Source organism: Dendrobates tinctorius, unplaced genomic scaffold (genome assembly GCF_039654945.1).
Source record: "Dendrobates tinctorius isolate UK_male_01 unplaced genomic scaffold, ASM3965494v1 ptg000111l, whole genome shotgun sequence".
In the NCBI taxonomy this organism is placed as follows: domain Eukaryota; kingdom Metazoa; phylum Chordata; class Amphibia; order Anura; family Dendrobatidae; genus Dendrobates; species Dendrobates tinctorius.
This window is the reverse complement of record NW_027361779.1, coordinates 12435897-12463223: the sequence shown is the minus strand read 5'-3', so window position 1 is coordinate 12463223 and position 27327 is coordinate 12435897. Positions and strand designations below refer to the sequence as shown.

At 46.2% G+C, this 27327-nt stretch overlaps 1 long non-coding RNA gene across 1 annotated transcript; it reads left to right on the top strand.

Annotated features, from left to right (window-relative positions):
• LOC141100942 (uncharacterized) lies at positions 1–24809 on the top strand. Its single transcript, XR_012234820.1, has 3 exons — positions 1–114; positions 6215–6284; positions 24448–24809. It is a non-coding gene; the product is annotated as an uncharacterized lncRNA (long non-coding RNA).
• Positions 24810–27327: the final 2518 nt, after the last annotated feature.

Here is a 27327-nt window from a genome sequence, read left to right as displayed (position 1 = left end):
CAAATGGTGGGGAATTGTAGCACTGATCAGGATCACCAGATTTCCAGAGCACAACAGTCGAAGGGAGAAGGAAGGTGAAAAGGACTTATGGATCTGACGCTGGTCATTTGTTAGGTGAGATCCTTCCTGTTTTCACTAATGTCGCAGTGATTCTCAGTTTGAGAAAGGGGTTGTGGGGGTACTAAAGGACTTAATCATGGGATAGATAATACGCCATGTGCTTGCAAGTTCCTAAAAAAAACCTCCCCCTTGTTTTTTGTGTCGCTCAAGTTCATGCTGTTAATTATGCTGCTGTTAATTTTATGATCAGTGAAATGCTGTGTATCATGAGGGACTGTATCCCCCAACAACTAATTGTTATTTTGTGAGGGACTGGACCCCAATGTAATTCTTAATCATTGACTGAGTGATAGCATTAATATGAAAAAATTCACTATCTGTTTAACAGAGTAGTGAGTATGACAATGCTTTCATAGGCACTAACCACCTTACAAATATGCTGACTGACTGATTGGAGGTCAAGTAGCAAGATTATTGAATGTAAGCTAAGGGCCCCGTCACACATAGCGGCTCACCATTGATCCCTACAACGATATCAACTTGTCAGGATCGCTGGTGAGTCGCTACATGATCGCTGGTGAGCTGTCAGACAGGGAGTTTCACAAGCGATCAGCACTAGCGACACCGAGCGCGCAGCATCGCTGTGTACTTTAGTTACCAGCGCGCTGATGCAGGGAGCTGGTAACTAAGGTACACATCGGGTTTCTAAGGGGCGTGCGTCACTTAGAAACCCGATGTGTACCTAGGTTACCAGCTCCCTGCATCAGCGCGCTGGTAACTAAGGTACACATCGGGTTTCTAAGCACCGCTCGGTGCTTAGAAACCCTGCGTTTACCTTAGTTACCAGCGCGCTGATCGATGATCGCTGGTCTCCCGCCTGTCACACGCAGCGATACGTGCTGGCCAGTGGGAGACCAGCGATCAAAAAAATGTCCTGGCTATTCCAGGACGATCAGCGATAACCGGCAGGGGGGCCAGTCGCTGGTCAGTGTCACACACAGCGATCTCGCTGGTAAGATCGCTGTTGCGTCACAAAACTTGTGACTCAGCAGCGATCTCACTAGCGAGATCGCTATGTGTGACGGGGGCTTTAGGTTTCCATTAAGGTCCTTATCTAACTGCACATGTTGATTTATTTGTATTTCTGCTTGGGAATTGCAGGACTTCAATTTTTCTGCTACTGTGGATAGACATGCAGTAATTGCGTGCAGTATTTTTGTTGTTTGTCTGCCTGTTGTTGCACATGCACTTTTATTATCAAATAGATTTTTAATAATTTTTTAATAAAGTACATTAGTTTTATTCTAATTTAGTATCCCCAACATGCTTATGTACAAAGATTCTAGTTGGTCACACCATCCGCTATTTAGAAGTACCATTACCCTATTAATTGACATGGTACACACCTGTGGCTCCTAGCTGGGTTGACAGTCCACACTGCAGTCCATTGGTTCAGTGGATATATGACACCAGGCAGCTACATGTCCAGGATTGTGACATCGCCAATAGACCACATCTTTTACAACAAGCTTTGGGGGACCCTTAGCGGGATTGGGACGTCCCCCGTTTGTGGCTCTAGACCCTCTCCATGGTGAGCCCACCCCCCTTTGGGTATTCCAGTACAAGGAAGTGATTATGTCTGGTTTCCCAAGGGATTTCTTAACAGCCTGCTACCTCTCTACTAAGCTAACCATGTTGTCTGCGTTCCGCGGGTTGCTCTGGGCAACCTAGGTCTATATTGGCCGGGTAAGGGAGTGGATGAATCTGTCCATCACCACACTCTCAACCATCTGAGCAAGAGCGGAAGACTCTGGCTGCAACCACTTTTTAACTAGATGTAGCAAGTCAAACATTTGTGAGCAATGGTGTTTGTTGCCAGTATAAGCTCAGTGGTGGATTCGTTGGGCTCTAACCAATATATTTACTCCCAGGCATGCCAAGATCTCAGTCTTTAACTTGGCATCAGTATCTCTGCTCACTGCTGTACCGGAAGTTTCTCCCATTCAGCCATCCTGTTGAAAACAGTAAGAAAAGCTTCCACATCATCCCCAGGGGTCATCTTCTGCATGGCTCTTCTTAATATTTCCCGAACATGGGGATCATCAGTGTCATGATCTGCTTAGTTTGTGGGATTAGGTAGTTCAGAGCGTAATCTGGACAGCCTCACTCTGAGATTCTGGGAGGCTTTTTATAGCCTCATTGTGGGCTCATTCCTCATCACTTATACTCAGACCCTTGGCCGAGCATATGTGACCCTGGTGTGCTTTCTGCCTGTGATGCTTTATGCTTGTTTGGTTTTGATCCAGTTCTGTCCCTGATATGAGGTCTGCCTGTCCCTGTTGTACTGCGCTACCCTCTCTGTGTATGACTCATTGCCTATGACCTGACTATACTCTGATTGCCGCTCGTGTACTGCGCAGCTATCTCCGTGTATGACTCATTGTTTACGTTCTGACTATTCTCTGCTCTCCCCTCTGGTACCGCGCCGCCCTCTCCATGTATGACCCCCCATTTGTCTGACCTGAGTTCCCCTCACCTCTACTCCAGGATTCTTGTAGTAGAATCCTACAATCATCTCCAGCAGTGGGACACTAAGCCCCGCCCCCTGCGGTCACATGATCGCAGGTCCTTCACTGCTTGCTACCTTCAGCGTTGCAGGTTCCGTCTGCCTGAACTTTCCCTGCAGTATCTGAACCTGGGCCCTCCCGCAGTGTGGGTGAGTCACCCTGCTCAGCCGTGGCAGTTCGCCGGCACTGACAGAATCCTGATAGTCAGCCATACTTGAGGGTAGGTGCATGACAGAAGCTGCATCTGTTGCCACTGGTCCTGCTGCTGCTCTTGCATATGCTTTAGCAGTAGCTTGTTTGTCTCCTGTTGCTGCTGCTGTGCCGGGACCAGGTGGTTAATTATCTCCTCCATGCTGCTGGACATCTCCTGCTGGATGTCGGCTTTCAACCAGGACATGTAACATACTCTGTAGCAGTTACACGTGTTCCTGGAGCACTGCCCACATTCAAAAGACCAAATTGTAGTAGATTGACTCATTTTCTACTGGATTCACCCGCTCAGGATCCATTACACTTCAGCACCCACCGGAGCTACCACCTGGAGACTTTCCTGTCTCCAAACACACAGCAGGAAAAAACATAGTAGCTGGACATTTAACTTCCCCATCCACACCCTTGAGGTGGAAATATGGTGAGGAGGCGTCCCACACATCTCTTAAACCAAATCACAAAAAAACCAAACCCTTATATTGACTTATTAACCCCTCAGCACCTAACATGCTGGAGAGAAACTTCTGGGTTTCAAATTTTGGAAGATGGCAATCTTCGTGACACATATCTCCCCTCACATACAGCACCAATAACCCTAGCACAATAGTTATTTATTAAATTGCTATTCAGTGTATGCAAAGTTTGGCAGTACATCAAAATACTTCAGATATTTTTATGCAAAATATTCTATATAGCATGTTTAATATAGTTGCCAAGTAGTGATGAGCCAATATACAGTCATATGTTAAAGTTTGGGCACCCCTATTAATGTTAACCTTTTTTCTTTATAACAATTTTGGTTTTTGCAACAGCTATTTCAGTTTCATATATCTAATAACTGATGGACTCAGTTATATTTCTGGATTTAAATGAGGTTTATTGTACTAACAGAAAATGTGCAATCTGCATTTAAACAAAATTTGACTGGTGCAAAAGTATGGGCACCCTTATCATTTTCTTGATTTGAACACTCCTAACTACTTTTTACTGACTTCCTGAAGCACTAAATTGGTTTTGTAACCTCATTGAGCTTTGAACTTCATAGCCAGGTGTATCAAATCATGAGAAAAGGTATTTAAGGTGGCCACTTGCAAGTAGTTCTCCTATTTGATTCTCCTATGAAGAGTGGCATCATGAGCTCCTTAAAACAACTCTCAAATGTTCTGAAAACAAAGATTATTCAACATAGCTTTTCTGGGGAAGGATACAAAAAGTTGTCTCAGAGATTTAACCTGTCAGTTTCCACTGTGAGGAACATAGTAAGGAAATGGAAGAACACAGGTACAGTTCTTGTTAAGCCCAGAAGTGGCAGGCCAAGAAAAATATCAGAAATGCAGAGAAGAAGAATGGTGAGAACAGTCAAGGACAATCCACAGACCACCTCCAAAGACCTGCAGCATCATCTTGCTGCAGATGGTGTCACTGTGCATCGGTCAACAATACAGCGCACTTTGCACAAGGAGAAGCTGTATGGGAGAGTGATGCAAAAGAAGCCGTTTCTGCAAGCACGCCACAAACAGAGTCGCCTGAGGTATGCAAAAGCACATTTGGACAAGCCAGTTACATTTTGGAAGAAGGTCCTGTGGACTGATGAAACAAAGATTGAGTTGTTTGGTCATACAAAAAGGCGTTATGCATGGAGGCTAAAAAACACAGCATTCCAAGAAAAACACTTGCTACCCACAGTAAAATTTGGTGGAGGTTCCATCATGCTTTGGGGCTGTGTGGCCAATGCCAGCACTGGGAATCTTGTTAAAGTTGAGGGTCGCATGGATTCAACTCAGTATCAGCAGATTCTTGACAATAATGTGCAAGAATCAGTGACGAAGTTGAAGTTACGCATGGGATGGATATTTCAGCAAGACAATGATCCAAAACACCGCTCCAAATCTACTCAGGCATTCATGCAGAGGAACAATTACAATGTTCTGGAATGGCCATCCCAGTCCCCAGACCTGAATATCATTGAACATCTGTGGGATGAGTTGAAGCGGCTGTCCATGCTCGGCGACCATCAAACTTAACTGAACTGGAATTGTTTTGTAAACAGGAATGGTCACAAATACCTTCATCCAGGATCCAGGAACTCATTAATAGCTACAGGAAGCAACTAGAGGCTGTTATTTTTATAAAAGGAGGATCTACGAAATATTAATGTCACTTTTATGTTGAGGTGCCCATACTTTTGCACCAGTCAAATTTTGTTTAAATGCAGATTGCACATTTTCTGTTAGTACAATAAACCTCATTTGAATCCAGAAATATAACTGAGTCCATCAGTTATTAGATATATGAAACTGAAATAGCTGTTGCAAAAACCAAAATTGTTATAAAGAAAAAAGGTTAACATTAATAGGGGTGCCCAAACTTTAACATATGACTGTAGTCACAGGGGTTGCTGCTTCATGCATTATGATCGCAATCTTCAGTGAGTCTGCAAAAAATCTGATTTACTATTAGTGAATAGGTAAGCCACAATTAATTTCAATACAGAATTCCATTAAGTTTAATTTTTAGACTGTTGATTTGTATAGGTATATTTAGACTTTACTAATTTCTAAGGAAAGGATATAAGCCAGTCAAGTAAATGGAGTCTAAAATATACCAACAGGTGTAACTTTGCAGAAAATACAAGCCTAATTTTTCAATACTGATGTCTCCATAGTCAAAAATAGCTGTAATTTTTAAATAGATCATGTGATATTTTTGCAAAAATCCCTTTAAGTTTACACTTTAATCATGTCTTACCCTTGAGTACAGAAAATAAATGAAAAATAATATATAATAATAATCTTTATTTTTATATAGCGCTAACATATTCCGCAGCGCTTTACAGTTTGCACACATCATCACTGTCCCTGTTGGGGCTCACAATCTAAATTCCATATCAGTATGTCTTTGGAAGGAAACCGGAGTACTCGGAAGAAACCCACGCAAACACGGGGAGAACATACAAACTCCTTGCAGATGTTGTCCTTGGTGGGATTCGAACCCAGGACTCCAGCGCTACAAGGCTATCCGCTGAGCCACCGTGCTGCCCATATATATATATATATATATATATCTTTTCCCTTTCCATCAGTTTAGAAATGGTTAATATAATAAACTCAGGTTTTGCTCACCCTCCCCAAGTCTCTGTTGCTGCCTAAACTGGCAGAGTTGACAGCTGCAGGAAATCACTGGGCTCGGAGAAAAGAAAAATATGTTAAATGTGATAAAATGTTACAAATAAATTTAACAATATAAATGCTTCCATGAAGACTATAGAAAATAATCATTTATTTTCCATGACAAATAAGTCAGGTATTTATTCTTCTACAAATGTTTCCTTCACATCTTCTTTGATTTTTGTTTAACAAAGAAACTTTATTTTCTAGCCTAAATGAGTTTGCAGGATCACCAGAGAAAGGCACCATGAAACAATCAGCAATTGAAACAAGAAGATTGGTAAGCATACTTGTATCATGCTCGAGATGTATTTCCACAGCTAGTTAAGTTACCACATTGCTGCAGTCTACAAAGAGTCTTCACAGTGACTATTAAGATATAAGTTATCTTAAAAGTAAAGCTGTTAGACCCCTGCTGAAAAGTAAAGCGAGTGATTGGGGATGCAAGATTTTAAAACTTAGGACTCCACAGGAAACAAAGGTTGGAATTCTAAGAGAAAATAAAAAAAATAGGTGTATGAAATGAAAAATAAATCATAAGGGGATAAGCAAAACAATTGAATTTAAATTGATAGGATGGACAGTAGAAGAACCACTGAGGCCAAACAACAAGTTTTAACATGAACTCCACTTACATTTATATTTAATCCAAGCAAACTACAGATTTGCACTAGCTTCCAATATCAGAAACCAGGAGATGGACTCCATGCCGAGAAAATACCTTCTCTGCTAGAAAGCGATATGCCCTTGAAATAAGCATGTTGACATGAGAAATAAAAGTGTAACTATTGGAAAATTGAAATCAATTTATATAGTTTTTAAAGCAATACTTAAAGTCAAGCTTTAGGCTGTCTTCCTACCTTTCGTATTACAACACTATTTTCAAGACCGACCATTAGAGGTGATTTAGTAATGGAAAAAATATAGAAGCAATATGGTATCACAAATCTAGATTGGATATATGTCTTCTTGTTTAGAGACAATTGAAGGTGTGTATGTTGCACATCACTGACAAAATAAATGTGATATATTAAAATATAGAAAATACTGATGCCAAAACGCCAGAACCAATCAATAGCCAAAAGTAAATGCGTTGCTTGCATTACCCTAAGTCATTATCACTTCTGTTTTACTCTCAGATCAGAGAAGCGCATGTTGAGTAACGATTCTGAAAGATTATTTTTTACATTAATAACTGTATCTTTGTCCTATAAGTCACCAGATTTACTTTAAGCTGATAGACATGTAATAAATTGTACAAAGAAATAAATCCTGGAAACGCATTCTAGCAGAAACTTTCAATGCATTCTATAGAAATCCTCATCACCACATGACCGATGAGTGCTATTTCAAAAAGAACATACTGTAACTATGTATAAAAAAATGTATATTACATTACATTAAAGTTTGCAAATGTTTCTCTACAGATTAACTTTACATTTCACAGCCATCACAATTGCTTTGCATTTTTAATAACTTCATCAGAACACAATGGCACCGATTCATCATTTGCGAGGTTTTAAAGTCACTTTCATTTTTATCTTGTGGTATAGCTGCTGTGTTTTGCATCAAACTCTTCAAAATTGCACATGCCATTTACGAATTTAGTGCCTCTAATAAGAAATGGTCTTTCTTCCTGTCTTGAACTCTTTTTGCTACTTTTGGAGTCAAAAGTCGCATATTTGGAGCCAAAAGTTCTAAAAAACTGGTGTACTCATAAATACACCAAGGGCGACTGGAGTGAAGTTGAGCCAAATTTTGCAACTTTTAAAAAGTCGCAATTGATGAATTAGGAGAAACATCTGGAATTAATAAACTGTGCCCACAAAGAGGAAAAAAACAAACAGGCAGGAGAGTACATATAAAATAGAATAATAAATTGGGTGCCAACAAAAAAAAACCACACAAAACTATACCAAAAGGTGCAAAGGCATTCATGAATTGGGGACCTATCTTTTTTATTTTTTTTTCACAGGTGTAGTAGCTGCTGTTAATGTTATTAGCATAGAGTGCTGTGCTGATCTCTATTGTTTGCCTAATGCTGCCATCATGTAACTTCTGTGTAGGCCTCTTCTTCGGCCATTAGGTGGCTGCGAGCCTTTATTACTGGTGATGCTGTTTTCTACATCAGTCCTTTTTTATTCCTGGAACGTTTGGTGCCACAATATAAGGGAACTCTGGGGTTAATTGTCTGGTTTTGAATGCTCCTTTCTGAGAGCTCTAGGCGGGAGTTGCCTGCTATTTACACCACTTTCTCTCTGACTTCCACTGCCTGCCAATTAGTTTTGCTACCTTGTGCTAGTTATTGCTTGTGTTGACTTCCTGTGTTTTCCTGTTTTCTGACCTCAGTGTGAATTTTAACCATTCTCTTGTTTTACCATTCTGTTTCTGATGTGACCTCTTGGCAACACTTCCTGCCTCAGGTTTACTCTTCCATCCAGCAGCCCTTCCATGGAAGGAATTCTCTGGACCCTGTTGTAAGACAAGATCTCTGTACAGAGGATAAAGGCTGACGGACAGGGTTCCTCTGGCATCTGCTAAATGGAGTGGCTTGTGCCGAGACTGTCTGATGTAGCCAGTGGCCTCTCACTGATTAGACACATTCCTTTTTCACTTTTAATGAATGCCACATTGGTCAAATTGTGCAGACATGCTCCACTATTGTTGAAGTGTCCTGCAGCTCTCATGTTGGCTGCTGCTTTAAAACCACTGACAGGTGAAGTGAATACTGTTGATTATTTCAGTAGTAAGTCACTTCAAGGGGTTATATATATATTAGGCAGCAAAACAATAGTCAGGTTTTGAACATGATGTCTCGTAAGCGAGATAAAAGTCCAGGTGTAAAGGCCCCATCACACTAAGCGAGATCGCTAGCGATATCGCTTAAGCATCACCGATTTTGTGACGCAGCAGCGATATTGCTAGCGATATCGTTATGTGTGATACTTACCTCCGACTGGCTCCCCCACTGGCTATCGCTGATCGCGTGAGAACGTCCTGGGCCGTTCCTTGTCGGCCGCTTCCTGCTGGGCTTCCTGCTGGCGCCGACGAGCGATGCGTGGACGCGGGCGGGAGGAAGTCTTCATCGCCGTATCTGACAGGTAAGTAACGACCGCCGACCGCTGCTTCATCACTGGTGAGATCTGCCTGTTTGGCATGTTTGGCAGCTCACTAGCGACCATTTAGCGATGCACCAGCAATCCTGACCGGGTCGTATTGTTGTTGGGATCGCTGGAGCATCGCTAAGTGTGACGGTACCCCAAGAATCCAAGTGAATTTGATAAGGTTTACATTGTGATGTCTAGATCAGTGTTTCTCAACTCCAGTCTTCAAAACCCCCCAACAGGTCATGATTTGTGGATATCCTATAGAATGAACCTTTGGCAATTTCTGATGCATTACTTACAATTCCATCACCTGTTCAATACTAAGGAAATCCTAAAAACGTGACCTAATAGGGCCTTGACGACTGGAGATGAGAATAACTGGTATAGATGACTGGAGATCTAGAGGTCCAGGGCTTTTTGATGCATGTGGAGAGAAAAGGCAAGTACGGAGAGAAAATGCAAGTGTTACTGTAGCTGAAAAAGTTAGTGGAAATGTGTCAAGAAAAATTACCTCTAGAAGTAATTAGGAGCTTGTTTTCAGAGTCATAATACCCTCTTCAATTATGCCTGTATTAGCCCTAAAAGCTAAATGTAAGTGTTTAAAAGCTAAGTTTAATTCTCCCTGCCTGTGGTTACTTGTCCTGAACCACTGTCAATCAATGCCACAGCACGGGGAGGGATCACATTTACAGCAGTTCAACTGGCTTTCCAGTATGTGCAGGGAGAGCAAGGAGTGGAAGAAGAAGCCATTCAATTTCTCCTTCCAAATCTCCTCGCACATACTGGAATGTCAGTTACACTCCTACCCTAACCTCTCCCCCTCCCCCCTTGCAATGGCATTGATTGCATTGATTAACAGTGATCCCAAACTATTCCAGTAACCACATGCAGGTAGAGTGAGGATGATTAAACTTAGTATTTAAAGACATACTGTATTTTGGGTTTAGGGCTAATAGAGGTAACATAACATAAGGTATTAAAATGCTGAAAAAGAACTTCTAATAGCTTCCAGGGGTAAATCCTGATGACAGGTTTCCTTTGATGTTGACTATGATTGAAAAATATCAAAGACCCCACAATTATAGATTGCTTTGTATGACATGCCAAAGTCATGTAATGAACAACAGTGCATCAATTGTTAGGACTGGCGGAAAGCACCAAATTATAAAATAATAGTAGGTGCGTTCACAGCCCGGGGTCCACCGTGCAGAGGTGGTACACTGCTGCTAGGTAATGGCGGAAGAATAGAGCGGCGTAAAAACAGTCACACGTGGGTTACATCACCCAATGTGAACAGGAGCGGACTCTGTTAATTCACAGAGCCGCACAGCCGCTGAACGTGGATGCTGGAGCCTGTTTAACTCACAGAGCCCGGCCAAAGAGCACACAGCAAGCGGCCACAGAACTCTACCCCAAGGACACAAGGTTAGAGTCCTTCTAGGCCCACTGAGCACGCGGCGTCGCTGCCATGAGTGCTGCTATAGACGCTGACTATGGAGTGCGAAGCACGGGGCACCTAGGCATGCCGAGTCACTGATGATGGCTAATACCTGACTCTGACCTACCTACGCCTAAGCCTGGGCGATAGCAGGCTAGGCTGCACAACACATGCGTACCAAGGGTAGGGGTTTCATAATGAGTAAGTCACCAGAGACATTCATACGTGCATACACCACTCACTCCTTATAGACTGAAAATACAGGCTATCCTATCGCATGACCGAGCGGCCATGCAAACCTTTTATAGCCGCGAGCGTCCGGGACCTTCCTGGCTTCTCGGATGGGCCAATCCAAACACGAGCAGGACCTGAGCACATGACCTTCGATCTCCAATCGGAGATCACTCCATGGGCATGCTCAGTGGCCTGACATGGGGACTTAGTCCCTGGAGAATCTCGCTGCTGAGCAGCATGTATTGCCATAGCTGTGCCAGAGGTGGCAGCAGCAAGCAAACCCACGGAGCTGGTCTGGGCAGAGCGCCTGGACCAATGAGTTTGCTGAGCAACCTCCTCTGCGGCTGAAGAGGAATGGGAGACCGCTGGAAGTAAAGCTCGGGATTCTTGCTATGCAGCGATAGAAATCTGACGTCTAACATTACCCCCCTCCTAGGGCCCGCCTCACTCTGCTCAAATTCCACAATGAGAAGAGGAGCTTGGATGTTCTCCACCGGGTCCGAGCCTCTGGACCATGACCCTTCCAATCCACCAAGTAAAACTTTTTGCCCTGCATCATCTTGCTTCCCACGATGGCATTGACCTCAAACTTGTATGACGACAGGTCTGATGTCCCGGCAGATGGCTTAGAAAACCGGGACATGTGCAGCGGCTTAAGGAGAGACACATGAAGCGTGTCCGAGATAGCCAAGTGTGGTGGAAGAGCCAGGCGGTAGACCACAGGGTTGATCTGCTTGAGGACCTTGAAAGGGCCAATATAGCGCAGTGCAAACTTAGCGGATTCCACCCGCAGCCTGATGTTTCGAGCGGAAAGCCACACTAAGTCGCCAGGAGCGAAGGTCAGAGCCGGGTGCCGACGAGTGTCAGCGAAGGACCTCATTCTGTCCTTGGAGGCCCAGATAGCATCCTGCGTGCGATCCCAAATGTCACATGCCTCCACCGCCCAGTCTGCCACCCTAGAGTCGGTGGACGACACGGGCATGGGCACGGGGAGGAATTTAGGAGGAATGGGGTCTGAACGGTGGAGTCGGCCACAGCGTTGTTCAAGGCGAATTCCGCCCACGGCAGCAAGGGTGCCCAATCACCCTGCTTGGCCGAGACAAAATGTTGCAGATATGTCACCAGGGTCTGGTTGGCTCTCTTAACCAACCCGTTTGTCTCAGGATGATAGGCCGAGGAGAGATTTAGCTCTATGCTGAGCAGAGAACAGAGCTCTCTCCAGAACCGAGACGCAAACTGAGGACCCCGGTCGCTGACAATCTTATCCAGCATGCCATGCAGGCGGAAAACATGTTTAGTAAACAACGCTGCCAGGCCCCGTGCCGAAGGTAGCCGAGAGAGTGGTACCAGATGCACCATCTTGGAGAAATGATCGGTGACCACCCAAATGACGGTGCTGCCACTGGACTTGGGCAGACCCACCACAAAGTCCATACTGACCATCTCCCAAGGTCTGTCAGCAACCGGCAGAGGATAGAGTAACCCATCGGGCTGCTGCCGAGAGGGCCGATTCTGGGCGCAAGAGACGCACGCCCGTATATAGTCCCTGACGTCACAGGCCTTATGCGGCCACCAGTACATCCTCGCTAGAAGCTCAGAGGTCCGTTTGGTCCCAAAATGTCCACCCAGCCTGGACGAATGAGCCCAAGAGAGGACCTCCGGTCGCAGATGGGCAGGGACAAAAGTCTTGCCCGGAGGTACAGACTCAGGCTCTCAGACGGGACTATCAGCCGAGGCTCCTCCTCCGATGACACCACGGAGCGGGAGAGAGCATCGGCCCGGACGTTCTTCTCCCCGGAGAGAAAATGCAGGGTGAAGTGAAATCAGGAGAAGAACAAGAACCAACTGGCCTGGTGAGAATTCAGCTGCTGGGCTGTTTGTAAATAGACCAAATTCTTGTGGTCGGTGAACACCTGGAAAGGGTGGCGAGCCCCCTCCAGGAGGTGTCTCCACTCTGAAAAGGCCAATTTTATTGCTAGAAACTCCCTGTCCCCGATGGAATAATTCCTCTCCGCCGGTGTGAAGGTCTTGAAGAAGAAGAAGCATGGGTGCTTCTGACCTTGCGAGTCCTTCTGGAACAGGACCACTCCAGCACAGACGGAAGAGGCATCCACCTCCAGAATGAAGGGTTTATCCACATCGGGGCGATGTAGAATGGGAGCGCTAGCGAAATGGGATTTAATAGAGGAGAAGGCCTTGGAGACAGGTTCTGACCACAACTTGGGGTTTGCACCCTTCTTGGTGAGGGCTACCAAGGGCGCTACCAAAGTTGAGAAGTGGGGAATGAATTGACGATAGTAATTTATGAACCCCAAAAAGCGCTGCACCGCTTTGAGAGAATGGGGTTCCTGCCAATCCATCACCGCCTGTACCTTGGCAGGATCCATGGCCAAACCCTGGGCTGAGATGATATAGCCCAAGAAAGGCAAGGACTTCTGCTCAAACACACACTTCTTCAACTTGGCATAGAGGGAGTTTGCCCGCAGGAGGTCGAAAACTTTTCAAAAATCTCTCCAGTGGGAGTCAATATCTGGAGAGTCGATGAGAATATCATCCAGATAGACTACTACCGAGGTGGTAAGCATATCCCGGAAGATATCGTTCACAAATTCTTGGAAGACGGCTGGGGCATTACAGAGCCCGAAGGGCATCACCAGATATTCATAATGCCCGTCTCTGGTGTTAAATGCCGTCTTCCATTCGTCCCCATCATGGATGCGAATCAGGTTGTAAGCCCCCCGCAGATCAAGTTTGGTAAACACTCTAGCACCCCGTAGCCTATCAAACAGCTCCGATATCAGGGGTAGAGGATACTTATTCTTAACGGTGATGGCGCTAAAACCCCTGTAATTAATACAAGGACATAGTTCCCCACTCTTCTTCTGGATGAAGAAGAATCCCGCCCCCGCTGGTGATACTGACTTCCTAATGAATCCTCTTGCCAGATTCTCCCTGATGTATTGAGACATGACCTCTGTCTCCAGGAGAGATAGGGGATAGACTCAACCCCGGGGAGGCTCAGCACCAGGCAAGAGGTCAATAGGACAGTCATAGGGGCGATGCGGTGGAGGTGTCTCCGCCGCTTTTTTGGAGAACACGTCCGCATACTGTCGATAGTGTTTGGGAAGTGAGGAAAGATCTCCGGGGACCTCGGTTGAGGCAACCTGGATGCATTCCCTCAGACATCTACCCTCACATGACTTACTCCAACCAAGAATTCTCCCCGAGGACCACTCTATATGGGGAGAGTGATACCACAACCAGGGGACCCTTAGAAGGACCTGGTCCATACCCTCAGGCATGACGAGGAGGGATATCATCTCCTGATGAGATGGAGACACCGAGAGTAACAGTGGAGTGGTTTGGTGGGTAATCTGTGAGGGCAGAGTCGCGCCATTCACTACTCTGATGGTGACTGGCTTGGACATCATAAGCAGTGGTATTGCGTGCCGTTGAGCGAAGGCAGATGACTAGTGTTGAGCGATACCGTTCGATACCCGAAAATATCGTATCGGATGGTATCGCCCGATACGAAAAAAATATCGGGTATCGCCGATTCCGATACCGGAAGTCCCATTCAAGTCAATGGGACTTCCGGTATCGGAATTAAAAAAAGGCCTTTATTTCCTTGTTGGCTAATTCTACATAATTGAAAACAAATAAGAATCATGTAGAATGTATTGTGGGAGGTGGAGGAGACATTAAAAGCATAGTGGTTTATTCAAATCACATGGCATAGCATTAATTCCAATTTTTTTTTTCAAGACGTTCGGAGTTAAAAAGATATTGACTATGTTAACCTTTTTTATATTTAGTCAGATATGTATGTTTCACAACTTCCATGCTCTTCACCTTCTTTTGTACTTCTCCCACACTTTCTCCTTCATGATCCGCAGCAGTAGCATTTTTTTCATTAACTTTTTCTTCACCTTATTCATCTTCTTCTTCTTCACCTTCTTCCCATTAATTTTTTTTTTCCATTCTTCATATTCTTCTTATTCAGCAATTATTAATTTTCATATGCTATTTCTTCATCTTCTTCCTATTCTTCTTTTTCTTCATTTTCTTATGGTGACAGGCATTCCTGTAGTACTTATCTATAAAAGTTATAAGATTACACCTTACGTTCTGCCTGTCACAAAAGATTTACAACAGGATTTGTCCGCGTTCAGTTTGGCCTGCAGCAGCAGGCATTTTCCAGGGGCACCACGAGGAGGAACGGACTCACCCCCATTTACTGCTTAGTCTTCTTCTGCTTATAATTTTGATTTCTTCTATGCTGATTTTTTGTCTTACGCTTAATGTTCTTCTGCTTTCTGTTCTTCTGCTTTTGCTTCTTCTGCATCTTGTTCTTCTGTCTTTTGTTCTGTATCTTGGTGGTTGTCTTCATGCGAGAACCAGCTGACAGTACTGGAACCCGTAGTGGCAGCAGAAGGAACAATAGCCAATGGCACTACTGAGGAACAGCTGACGGTGCTGGACCCCGGTTAATATGCAGGAGGTACCTGTGCTAGAAACCACTACCAAGGACCAGCTGACGGTGCTGGACCTCGGATACCGAGATGGAGGCACCTAGGCCAAAGGCTCTGGCGAAAACCAGCAGACAGTGCTGGCACCCGGATGGGTAGCAGAAGGAACAAGAGCCAATGGCACTACCGAGGACCAACTGACGGTGCTGGACAACGGTTACTAAGCAGAATGTACCTGTGCTAAAAAGCACTACCAAGGACCAGCTGACGGTGCTGGACCTCGGATACCGAGATGGAGGCACCTAGGCCAAAGGCTCTGGCGAGAACCAGCAGACAGTGCTGGCACCCGGATGGGTAGCGAAGGAACAAGAGCCAATGGCACTACCGAGGACCAACTGACGGTGCTGGACAACGGTTACTAAGCAGAAGGTACCTGTGCTAAAAAGCACTACCAAGGACCAGCTGACGGTGCTGGACCTCGGATACCGAGATGTAGGCACCTAGGCCAAAGGCTCTGGCGAGAACCAGCAGACAGTGCTGGCACCCGGATGGGTAGCAGAAGGAACAAGAGCCAATGGCACTACCGAGGACCAACTGACGGTGCTGGACAACGGTCACTAAGCAGAAGGTACCTGTGCTAAAAAGCACTACCAAGGACCAGCTGACGGTGCTGGACCTCGGATACCGAGATGGAGGCACCTAGGCCAAAGGCTCTGGCGAGAACCAGCAGACAGTGCTGGCACCCGGATGGGTAGCAGAAGGAACAAGAGCCAGTGGCACTACCAAGGACCAACTGACGGTGCTGGACAACGGTTACTAAGCAGAAGGTACCTGTGCTAAAAAGCACTACCAAGGACCAGCTGACGGTGCTGGACCTCGGATACCGAGATGGAGGCACCTAGGCCAAAGGCTGTGGCGAGAACCAGCAGACAGTGCTGGCACCCGGATGGGTAGCAGAAGGAACAAGAGCCAATGGCACTACCGAGGACCAACTGACGGTGCTGGACCACGGTTACTAAGCAGAAGGTACCTGTGCTAAAAAGCACTACCAAGGACCAGCTGACGGTGCTGGACCTCGGATACCGAGATGGAGGCACCTAGGCCAAAGGCTGTGGCGAGAACCAGCAGACAGTGCTGGCACCCGGATGGGTAGCAGAAGGAACAAGAGCCAATGGCACTACCGAGGACCAAATGACGGTGCTGGACCACGGTTACTAAGCAGAAGGTACCTGTGCTAAAAAGCACTACCAAGGACCAGCTGACAGTGCTGGACCTCGGATACCGAGATGGAGGCACCTAGGCCAAAGGCTGTGGCGAGAACCAGCAGACAGTGCTGGCACCCGGGTGGGTAGCAGAAGGTACCCATTGAAAGCAAAGTAGACAGGCCGCAAGCCGACAGGACAACGGATTGGTGGCATAGTGACCTTGACACTACCCGGAAACAGCAGGCGTGCTGGAACCAGGCTGGGCAACAGGGAGTCCCCGTGCCAAAGACACTGCCGAGCACCAACTGGCGTTGTTGGAGCCCAGGGAAAATCATGGTGCAGTAGTAGTGGGAATGTAGACAAAGCAGGAGACATTGCCGTGCTCAACTCTGGAGATGAGCAGATGTTACAGGACCCAGGTACCACAGGAACAAGTGTGGATTGTGCAGACGGCACTTGAGAGCAGAAACAGGCGGTGTTGTAGACGGGAGGAAATACTCAAAACAGAGTGGAGACAGAGGGCAAATCAGAGAACATATTAAATCAGAGGTAGTCAGAAGTTGTAGGCAGCAGGACACTTTGCCACACACACAGCAGGGGATGAGCTGACGTTACCGAACCCCACTTACACATGAGCGAGTGTTTTGTCTGTGCGGACAGCACTTCTGAGCAACAACGGGCGTTGCTGTAGCCCAGGAAATAAAGTTCAGGTCATAGAAACATGAACACAACAGGAGACCTGGATCCTGTTGCCAGCCAATTATTTATTCTGGAAGAGGACTGGCAAATTCAGGTGAGATCCAGGCCTTGTTCATTTTCACAAAAGTAAGCCGGTCAACATTATCGGCGGATAGTCGTGTGCGATGGTCTGTTACCACACCACCTGCAGCACTAAAGACACGTTCCGATAATACACTAGCAGCAGGGCAAGCCAGCACCTCCAATGCATACTGGCTAAGCTCTGGCCATGTATCCAGCTTAGAGACCCAATACTTGAACGGGGAAGAGCCGTCTGGGAGAACACTAACAGGGCACGACAAGTAGTCTGTCACCATCTGACGGAAACGTTGCCTCCTGCTGACTGGAGCCGTCTGTGATGGTGTAGCCGTTTGTGGTGGTCCCACAAAACTTTTCCACATTTGGGCCATACTGGCCTTGCCTTGTCCTGCGGCACTGCCTCTGCTACCTCTTTGTGCAGAGCTTCCTCCACTGCCTCTACCCACATGGCTGCTTTGAAAAGCACTACCAGCAACACTTGTGGGGGGAATGGAGAACATGATGGCCTGCACAAGTGTTTCTTGGTACTCCCGCATTTTTCGCTCCCGGTTCAACTGTGGTATGAGGCTTTGTAAGTTGTCCCGGTAGCGAGGATCTAGGAGGGTGTACACCCAATAATCAGCCGTGTGGAGAATGTTGGCGATGCGGCGGTCATTTAACAAGCACTGCAGCATGAAATCAACCATGTGCTGCAGACTGCCAACTGGACCAGAAACGCTGTCCCCAGCTTGAGGCAGCATCTCTGCCTGCTCAGCATCACCCCACCCTCGCTGTACACACTGACTACTAGAGCCTTGTGTACCTCCCTCCTCTGGAGAGATGTGTTCCTCCTCCTCCATTGACTCCTCGTCATCCTCCTCACTAAGTGTCCCCTGCCTGGGCCTTTGTGTGGAAGCACGTTGCGCAGACTTGCCAGAAGCAGATGGCATTTCTGACTGCTCATCCTCGACCTCTTCAAAAACCTCCTCACTTAGTGCTTGTAATGTTTTTTGAAGCAGACAGATGAGGGGGACAGTCATGCTGATTAGTGCATCATCTGCACTGGCCATCTGCGTGGAGTCATCGAAGGCACGCAAAACTTGGCAGATGTCCCTCATAGTGGCCCACTCAGTGGTGGTGAAGTGTGTCCGGCGCACAGTGCGACTTGTTTGTGCCTGATGCAGCTGGTACTCCATTACTGCTGCCTGCTGCTCACACAACCGCTCCAACATATGTAACGTTGAATTCCACCTGGTGGGGAGGTCACATATGATGTGATGGTCTGGCAGGCGGAATCGGCGTTGCAGAGATGCAATGCGCGATCTTGCCATGCTGGAACGCCGCAAGTGAGCACACTCTAGGCGAACCTTGTGCAGCAGTGCATCAAGATCCGGATAGTCCCTCAGAAAGCTCTGCACGACCAAATTGAGCACGTGTGCCAGACATGGTATGTGAGTGAGGTTGCCTAGGCCCAGAGCTGCCACTAGATTTTGGCCATTGTCACTCACTACCAAACCTGGCTGGAGATTCGCTGGCACAAACCACACATCGCTCTCCTGCTTGATGGCATTCCAGAGCTCTTGTGCTGTGTGGCTCCGATTCCCCAAAGAAATTAATTTAAGGACGGCTTGTTGACGTTTGGCCACACCTGTGCTCATATCTGGCCTAACAGGCTCACGCAGTGCTGATTCCGAGGAACTAGAGTAGGAGGAGGACTCAATATGTACAGACTGCATTCCTGCAATCCTTGGAGTTGGCAGAATGCGTACAGAGCCACTCTCCAGATCTGTACCCGGCTCCACAACATTGACCCAATGGGCAGTGAGGGAAAGGTATCGTCCCTGTCCATGGCTACTGGTCCACGCATCGGTGGTCAGGTGGACCTTGCTACTGACGGCATTTAGTAGCGCATTTTTAATTTTTCTCTCCACATGCTTTTGCAGGGCAGGGACAGCTTGCCTGCTGAAATAAAAGCGGCTGGGCACATTGTATTGTGGAACTGCCAATGACATAAAGTTCCGGAAGGTGTCAGTCTCCACCAGCCTGAATGACAGCATCTCAAGGGCCAGTAGTTTGGCAATGCCGGCATTCAGAGCCAGTGCTCGGGGATGGTTTGCCGAGTATGGTCGCTTTTTCTCCCATGCCTGTGCTACCGATTGCTGGTGAGTGGCCTGGGAGGGTGCTGATGACTGCGAACGTGGTTCAGTGGGTGGAATTTCACTGGGTCTCTGGACAACAGTGGCAGTGGTTCTTCCATGGCATTCCAGTGAGGAAGCCGAACCAGCCGTGTGTGAGCTGGAGGAAGAGGCCCCAACACGAGCTGAAGAGGTGGTAGGTGCTGCTGAAGGTTGGCCTACATCTTCAGTGTGTCTGTGTAACTCCACCTCGTGCTTGGTACGCACATGTTTCCACATATTTGTGGTATTGAGGTTGGTCACATTTTTGCCTCGTTTCACTTTCTGATGACACAGCTTGCATTTGACAAAGCAAATGTCATCTGCAACTGTGTCAAAAAAAGACCACGCACTGCAAGTCCTGGGAGCGCCCGTTTTGAGTTTTGGAAGAGGATTGCTCCTCACGGGTGCCAAAGTGGAGGCTACAGGCAACCAAGTCTGCCCCCGCCCTCTCCCTCCTCTTTTGGCCGTTCGGGGAATCTCTTCCTCAGAGCTGCTCCCACCACCTTCCTGTGGCTGACGCCATGATGTGTCAAGGACCTCATCATCTCCACTCCCCTCTTCAAGCACCGGCTGGTCCTGGGTTGTCTCGCCAGCACCATACGCACCAGAAATAGGCAACTGAGTCTCATCATCATCTGATGCATACTGAGGTGTGCTGACCATAGGCACTGGCCCACCCGCCTCTTCAGATTCAGAGGGACAAAGCAGTTGCGCATCACTGCATACTCCCTCTTCTTCACGCTCTAGAATGCTGCTTGGCTGGCCACCTCTTTCCAAGCCAACAGATTCTGAGAACAGAAGTAAAGATTGAGATGGCTCCGGTCCAGGGCTCTCAGACTGCCTGGGCAATTTGGCAGGTGGTGAAGAGACAGATGGTTGCTCTTCAGTGCTCTGGCCTTGGGAGGATGCGGAAGTCATTGAAGTGGATGCGTTAGCTGCCATCCATCCGACAACGGCTTCAATTTGTTCGTCACGCAGCAGTGGGGTACGGCGAGGTCCTACAAAGCTGCGCATGAAGGACTGTTGCCTGGTAAAAGTGGGGGATGCCGGGTCACTGGTGGCCGCAGCAGACACCGAATCCCCACGTCCTCTCCCTGCTGAATCCCCCCGTCCTCTCCCTGCTGAAACTCCACGGCCACGACCACGTGCCTTACTCCCTGCCTTCTTCATCTTGGTAGACTGATAAAGATAGGCAGAAAAGTAAAAAAGGGGTGGCTTAGTGTTCTTATTCCTGAACACCTGCTAACCAGTATAAGAAACACTAATTTGGCTAAGAGTGTGTGTACTACACTTTAATATGATCTAATGTGGCCTAGACAACTGTAAAGTGGAGTGTTTGGTGAACTTTATTTCCTTTTTTTTTTTTGGGTGGGGGGAAAGGAAAGGATGTGACCAAAGTTTGAAAGCTATAGTATCACAAACTTTTTGGAGCGATTACAATGCAGGAAGCTAACCTACAACGCAATTGATGAGGCTCCAAAAAATAGGGTGATACTAGCCTGGCTGGCCCTGAAGGGCACAAGCCAGCAAAAAGGCTCCTCTATCTAATCCTATATAGTGTTTGCAACCAACCAATGACAATGGATGCGGTTGGAAGCACACTAATATAGGAGCAAAAATCTGGCTAAATTTGCTGCAAAAAAAGGACTATGTATGAGGCAGTGACGCACGCTGAGCGGACTACAGCTAGCGGTGGCTGTAGAACACACTGCAACGTGAGCTGCACTCACACACAGAGAGACCTATCAGACAGCCAAAAACAGTGCAGAGAAATGGGCTATAGCACTGAAAGGCTGCTGAAAGGCTCCGCTGTCCACTCCTTTAGTGTTTGCAACCAACGTATATGGATACGTATGGAAGCACACTATACAGGAGAAAAAAAAAGCAGCAATAAAAGAAAAATGTGTATGAGGCAGACACACGCTGGCCGGCCTACAAGCAGACGTGCCTGCAGGACACACAACACAGCGTGGGTCTGCACTCACACAGCCCTTGCAGACAGCTGTGAAAACAGCGCTGCTAGGGAAAAGCAAGCTACAGTGGTGGTTTATGTAGCCTGGATAAAGCACAATATTGTTTTTAGAATCGCTATTTCTAACTGTCCCTCACAGTCTTCAACAGCAGCCTGTCCCTAACTGAATTCACAGCAGAGTGACCAGAAATGGCGGCTGCAGCGCTTTTTATAGTGCATCATGACATCATTTCAGCAGCCAATCACAGCCATGCCAGTAGTTAACATGCCTACATGCCTAACAGGATATTCCCACACTTCTGAGGATCCCCATTGGCTGAATCAAATCGAGCGGGCTCCTAGCATTATGGGAACTTCCGATTCCGGTATTCGATATGAAAAAAGTATCGGAACTAAGTATCGGAATTCCGATACAGCTAATATCGGCCGATACCCGATACTTGCGGTATCGGAATGCTCAACACTACAGATGACATAAAATTGCCCTCCACTCCAGAATCCACGCAAACCTCTACTGCCAGAGTGGCAGAACCAAATCCAAGTGTCCCCTTATAGGACAACTTGGAGGAAAACGCCGTGGATTCTAGTGAGCTGCCTCCTACGGCCACTAGGGGCGAGCGTCTTCCCCGCCGCTGTGGGCACTGGTTGGCAAAGTGACCAGACTGCCGGCAACCATGACAGATCACAGGGGCTCGAGCGGGCCGGGGCCTGGATCCCTCGTGGGAAGCCCCCTGATGCTCAGACGCCCAATCGGGAGAGTCCAGAGGTTTAGCAAAACTGGGTGCCAACCTAAACCTCTACCTACACTGGGTCCACTCCAACCTTAGCTTGGCAAAGCAAAGGTCTATACGGGTGGAGATGGTGATAAGCTCCTCCAGTGTAGCAGGAATCTCCCTGGTGGCCAGAGCGTCCTTCACATGACCAGCCAAACCTCTCCAGAATGCCGGAATGAGGACCTTATCTGGCCACTCTAACTCTGAGGCCAGCGTCCGGAACTGGATGGCAAAGTGGCTGACCATGGATTAACCATGTGACAATGCCAGCATCCTGATCGCTGTGTCATGGGTGACTCGCGGTCCCAGGAAGACATGCTTCAGAGTGTCCAAGAACCGAGAGGCACTCTGCACCACATAATCACCACACTCCCACAGCGTTGTGGCCCACTCCAAAGCCCTGCCCGACAAGAGGGAAATAATAAATCCCACTTTGGCCTGCTCGGAGGGGAGTCATGCTGCCAGCAGCTCCAGCTGTATCGAACACTGGCTCACGAAAGCCCTACAAGAGGCACTATCACACGAGAACTTCTCGGGCAGTGGGAGGCAGGACAGTGTTGGGGCAGGGATTGCAGTGGTCTCACAGGAGATAGCCTCTGTGGCTGCCTGAACAGCGACTGCAGTAACATCCGCAGCTGAGGCTGGACGCTCGAGAGCTGCCAACCTGCCCTGCAGCTGCCGGATGTACTGCAGCAGTCGCTGTTCGTCCGCCATTACTAGCCAGACCCTGGCGCTAGGATACTGATAGGACTGGTGGAACGCACCAAATTATAAAATAAAAGTAGGTGCATTCACAGCCCAGGGTCCACCGTGCAGAGGTGGTACACTGCTGCTAGGTAATGGCAGAAGAATTGAGCGGCGTAAAAACAGTCACACGTGGGTTACGTCACCCAATGTGAACAGGAGCGGGCTCTGTTAATTCACAGAGCCGCACAGCCGCTGAACGTGGATGCTGGAGCCTGTTTAACTCACAGAGCCCGGCCAAAGAGGGCACAGCAAGCGGCCACAGAACTCTACCCCAAGGACACGGGATTAGAGTCCTTCTAGGCCCACTGAGCGTGTGGCGTCGCTGCCACGAGCGCCGCTATAGACACTGACTATGGAGTGCGAAGCACGGGGCACTGAGGCGTGCTGAGTCACTGATGATGGCTAATGCCTGACTCAAACTCTGACCTACCTACGCCTAAGCCTGGGCGCTAGCAGGCTAGGCTACACAACACATGCGTACCAAGGGTAGGGGTTTCATAATGAGTCAGTCACCAGAGACATTCATACGTGCATACACCACTCACTCCTTATAGACTGAAAATTCAGTCTATCCTAGTGCATGGCCGAGCAGCCATGCAAACCTTTTATAGCCGCGAGCGTCCGGGACCTTCTCGGATGGGCCAACCTGAACACGAGCAGGACCTGAGCACGTGACCTTCGATCTCCAATGGGAGATCACTCCACGGGCATGCTCAGTGGCCTGACATGGGGACTTAGTCCCTGGAGAATCTCACTGCTGAGCAGCATGTATTGCCATAGCTGTGCCAGAGGTGGCAGCAGCAAGCAAACCCACGGAGCTGGTCAGGGCAGAGCGCCTTGACTGATGTGTTTGCTGAGCAACCTTCTCTGCGGCTGGAGAGGAATGGGAGACCGCTGGAAGTAAGGCACGGGATTCTTTCTGTGCAGCGACAGAAATCTGACATCTAACATGAATAGTTGGAATATTGCGCATTACGACTGACATTCTGTCCTTTCTTTTTACCTGTAAGGAAGTCTGACGTCACATCATCATTAAGCACCAACTACAGTATTTTGAATTGTTGCTGGATAAAGAGTCTAGATGTTGTTGAGGTAAAGCAAATCATTTTACAGATGTACAGTATTTTGCAGATCAAGAAAGAACAAAGGCAACAGAGTCCATGTGCAAGAAATTATATCATCCCTTTGTTTCTAAATTATTAGTTTGCTAAGAGTGAGGTGTGAGGTGTTTGTTAGAGATGAGCGAATTAGTTCGGTTTATGTCCTCGAATCAGATTTTAATATATTTGAGCAATATTCGAACACTATTTGTGCCGAATGTTTGTCTTATGATTGGTTCCGAAGATATTCGGTAATTTCTATTCGCATTGACGCTAATGGCCTTCGGCTGTGTTCGATGAATATTGCAAAAGCAATATTCAATGCTGATCTTATTTGGAACCAAATCCATACAAATTTTCTCATCTCCAGTGTTTGTCATAAAACATCAGCCTCATTGCAGTATAAAAAGTTATTTAATTATGTGCATTTTGACTTCACACATTAAAACAATACTTTGCATGCAGGCTAAAAGAGAAGAAGCCTCAGAACCTGAATTTCCTATCAGTATGTCTTTAGGAGGATACAGAAGATCCAAGCGGAAACACGGGGAGAACATACAAAGTCTATGCAGATGTTATCTACCGTGGATTTGAACCCAGGACCCCAGCACTGCAATGCTAACCACTGAGCCACCATGCTGCCATTCCCTTGTGTTTTACTACTTGTTCCTTAGCCTACAATTGGCCTACAGTCATCCTACAATTAAGCATACAATTTATTTTATTATTATTATTGAAAAAATAATATGGTAATTGCTCTGCTATATGTTTTTGTTCAAAAATTGAAAAGCAAATACTGGTAAGAGATAAAAGTTATTTTTATTCACGTTTTCATTGTCTTTCATTGAAATTTTGTAATTGTAAATGGCAGATACAGTAAATATGCTACAGCAGTTTATATCCACATACATTATGTACTGACTGAAAGTGTTATTATTGCTAATATTATTACTATTGCTGTTCTTATTAGTATATGAAGTATTAGTATATGAAGCGGGCCTGTTCTTTGTCAAGTCTCTGTGCCCTGATGTGGACTCCTCTCAGGGAATTCTCTAGGTGTCTGACCATGGAATAGCTGGCTTCATTAGCATATTTATTGGGCTGGCTGGTGCTAGGTTAATTAGCACTATGCTGGGTTAATTAGCACTGTAAAGACAGAATGTATCTTGTTGCCAGTATGAATTTGTCTGTTCTACCAGATTGCTAGGTACTTACTAGCAAACATTCGACAGACTGGCTAAAACAATGAAAAGCTTATTTTTAATACTTCAATAATAATTTCAAGGAGTGAAACATGGGTGGAAGTTTAATTATCCATGTAACCTTGTGATAGCGTAACAAACTCACAAAAATATTGGCCTATAAAAATATGTCTTAGCCAAATGAAGCTTAATACTAAAACAACATTCAAATAGGGTTATTGAATCTGTTTGGCAGTAACAAATGAACGCGGAGCTGAAAATAAATTTACTTTGTATAGTTTATGTGTTCCTACGTATTTAATGCAAGCTTATATCAAAATATGCAGCATCAATGACAGTGTTGTTTTTGCCTTGTTTCAGTGTCCTCTTAAAAGGATTTATTCTTATTCTCATTTCTTACAAAGTGTCAGCTGCATTTTTTTATTCGGAATATACTAATATAATATAAATATGTGAATCCTTATATGGGGTTGTCCATTTTATCTTTATCTTATCAAACGTACTGGGCACATAATTGCATGGCACTTAGTAATTTATCAGTATTAAGGCCCCGATCTCGATACATGTGACACGCAGCAGCGACCGACCCCCTGCTGGATATCGCTGATCGTGCAGGAATGTCCTGGGCCATTTTTTCATCGTTGGCATCCCGCTGGCCAGCATGCATCGCTGTGTTTAATCGCTGGATCGTTGCTGCGTCGCTGAAGAGATCTGACGGTTTGGCAGCTTACTAGTGATCCTTTAGATACAGGAAAGATGTATATCTTTGTACCGTGTTAGCCAGTGGATAGAAAAATATTCAGGATTGAGAGTCCTCAGTAGTTGATACCTTTTAATGGCTAACTGAAAAGATGGTAATACATTGCAAGCTTTCGAGACTACTCAGGTCTCTTCATCAGGCTGGACTAATACAAAATCTGAAGTCACATATTTATGCACAATACAGCCTAGAAAAAATGCAATAGATAAGACAAGTGACGTGAAGCAGAACTATCAATATGGGAGAGGGAGAAACATAAATATAAACATTGGACCAGTTCATAGATAAGGAGTCTGGATGTTTTATAGTCCTCTGATTGGGGTCTAGTTCTGTGTTGCCCCGCAAGGTTTTAAAAGGAAATTCCTTAATTGATGTAAAAAGACATAAATCCATGCGACACATTCATTCCAGCACTGAGAGTGTCAAAGTTCGTCATAAATTTGTACTCCCAACGCACCAGTGATCCCTACAGGTCGTATCGTTGTCAGGATCGCTGGTGCGTCGCTAAGTGAAATGGGACCCTTATAGCTTCTTCTTTATTTATTACTTCAGCATTCCTCACAGACTGCACATCTCTCCTGTTCTCAAAATGTCTGCAGATGAAGGAGAACATAATCAGACCTGTCCAACAGACTCACCCAGTTAAAAAACAAATGTCCTATGTGCAATCAAAGGTTTTTATGGGGTCCAGCCTAGATTGCAAAATCATTTTTCCAGTTGTTCCTCTCTTTCTTTTGAAAATCAAATTATAGGCTTCATGCAAATATAATTTGGTAAAATTACAAGCTCCCTTGATGCAATGAAGAGAACAAGTTGAAAAATAGGATGCTGTGGAAGAAGAAAACAGGAACTATCTAATAATAGTAAATCAATTGATAGCCAAAAACGCAAACAAACATAAAAGATGCAGAAATGGATATGTAAACTTGTGCTATTGTTGGGTACAACTCCAATGTTTTTCCGTTTTTTTTGTGCTGTTCCAATACACACAAAGGAAATAAATGTATATAACAAAACACGTATAACTACAATAAATTTTATGAAACAAATGCTTCATTTTCTGGAACAATTTCAAAGGTGTCAACACTTTCGGCCATGACCGTAGATGAATAACTATTAGAGATGAGTGGATCAGGCAAAATTCAAATTTGCATGTTTTTCCCAGGAAATTTGATTTTTGGAGAAGTTACCCTCTTGATTTTAATGTCCCTTATTATGCTATGTTTATAGTGAGGTCTATAGTGCAATAGAGACCCCAGAGCAATAATAAGGGACATTGCAGGACCTATGGTATCCATGGTTACATCCACTGATATAGTGACCCATAGCTAACTATTTGCTAGTTGTCGATACCATGGATATCTAAGTTCCTGCAGTGTCTGC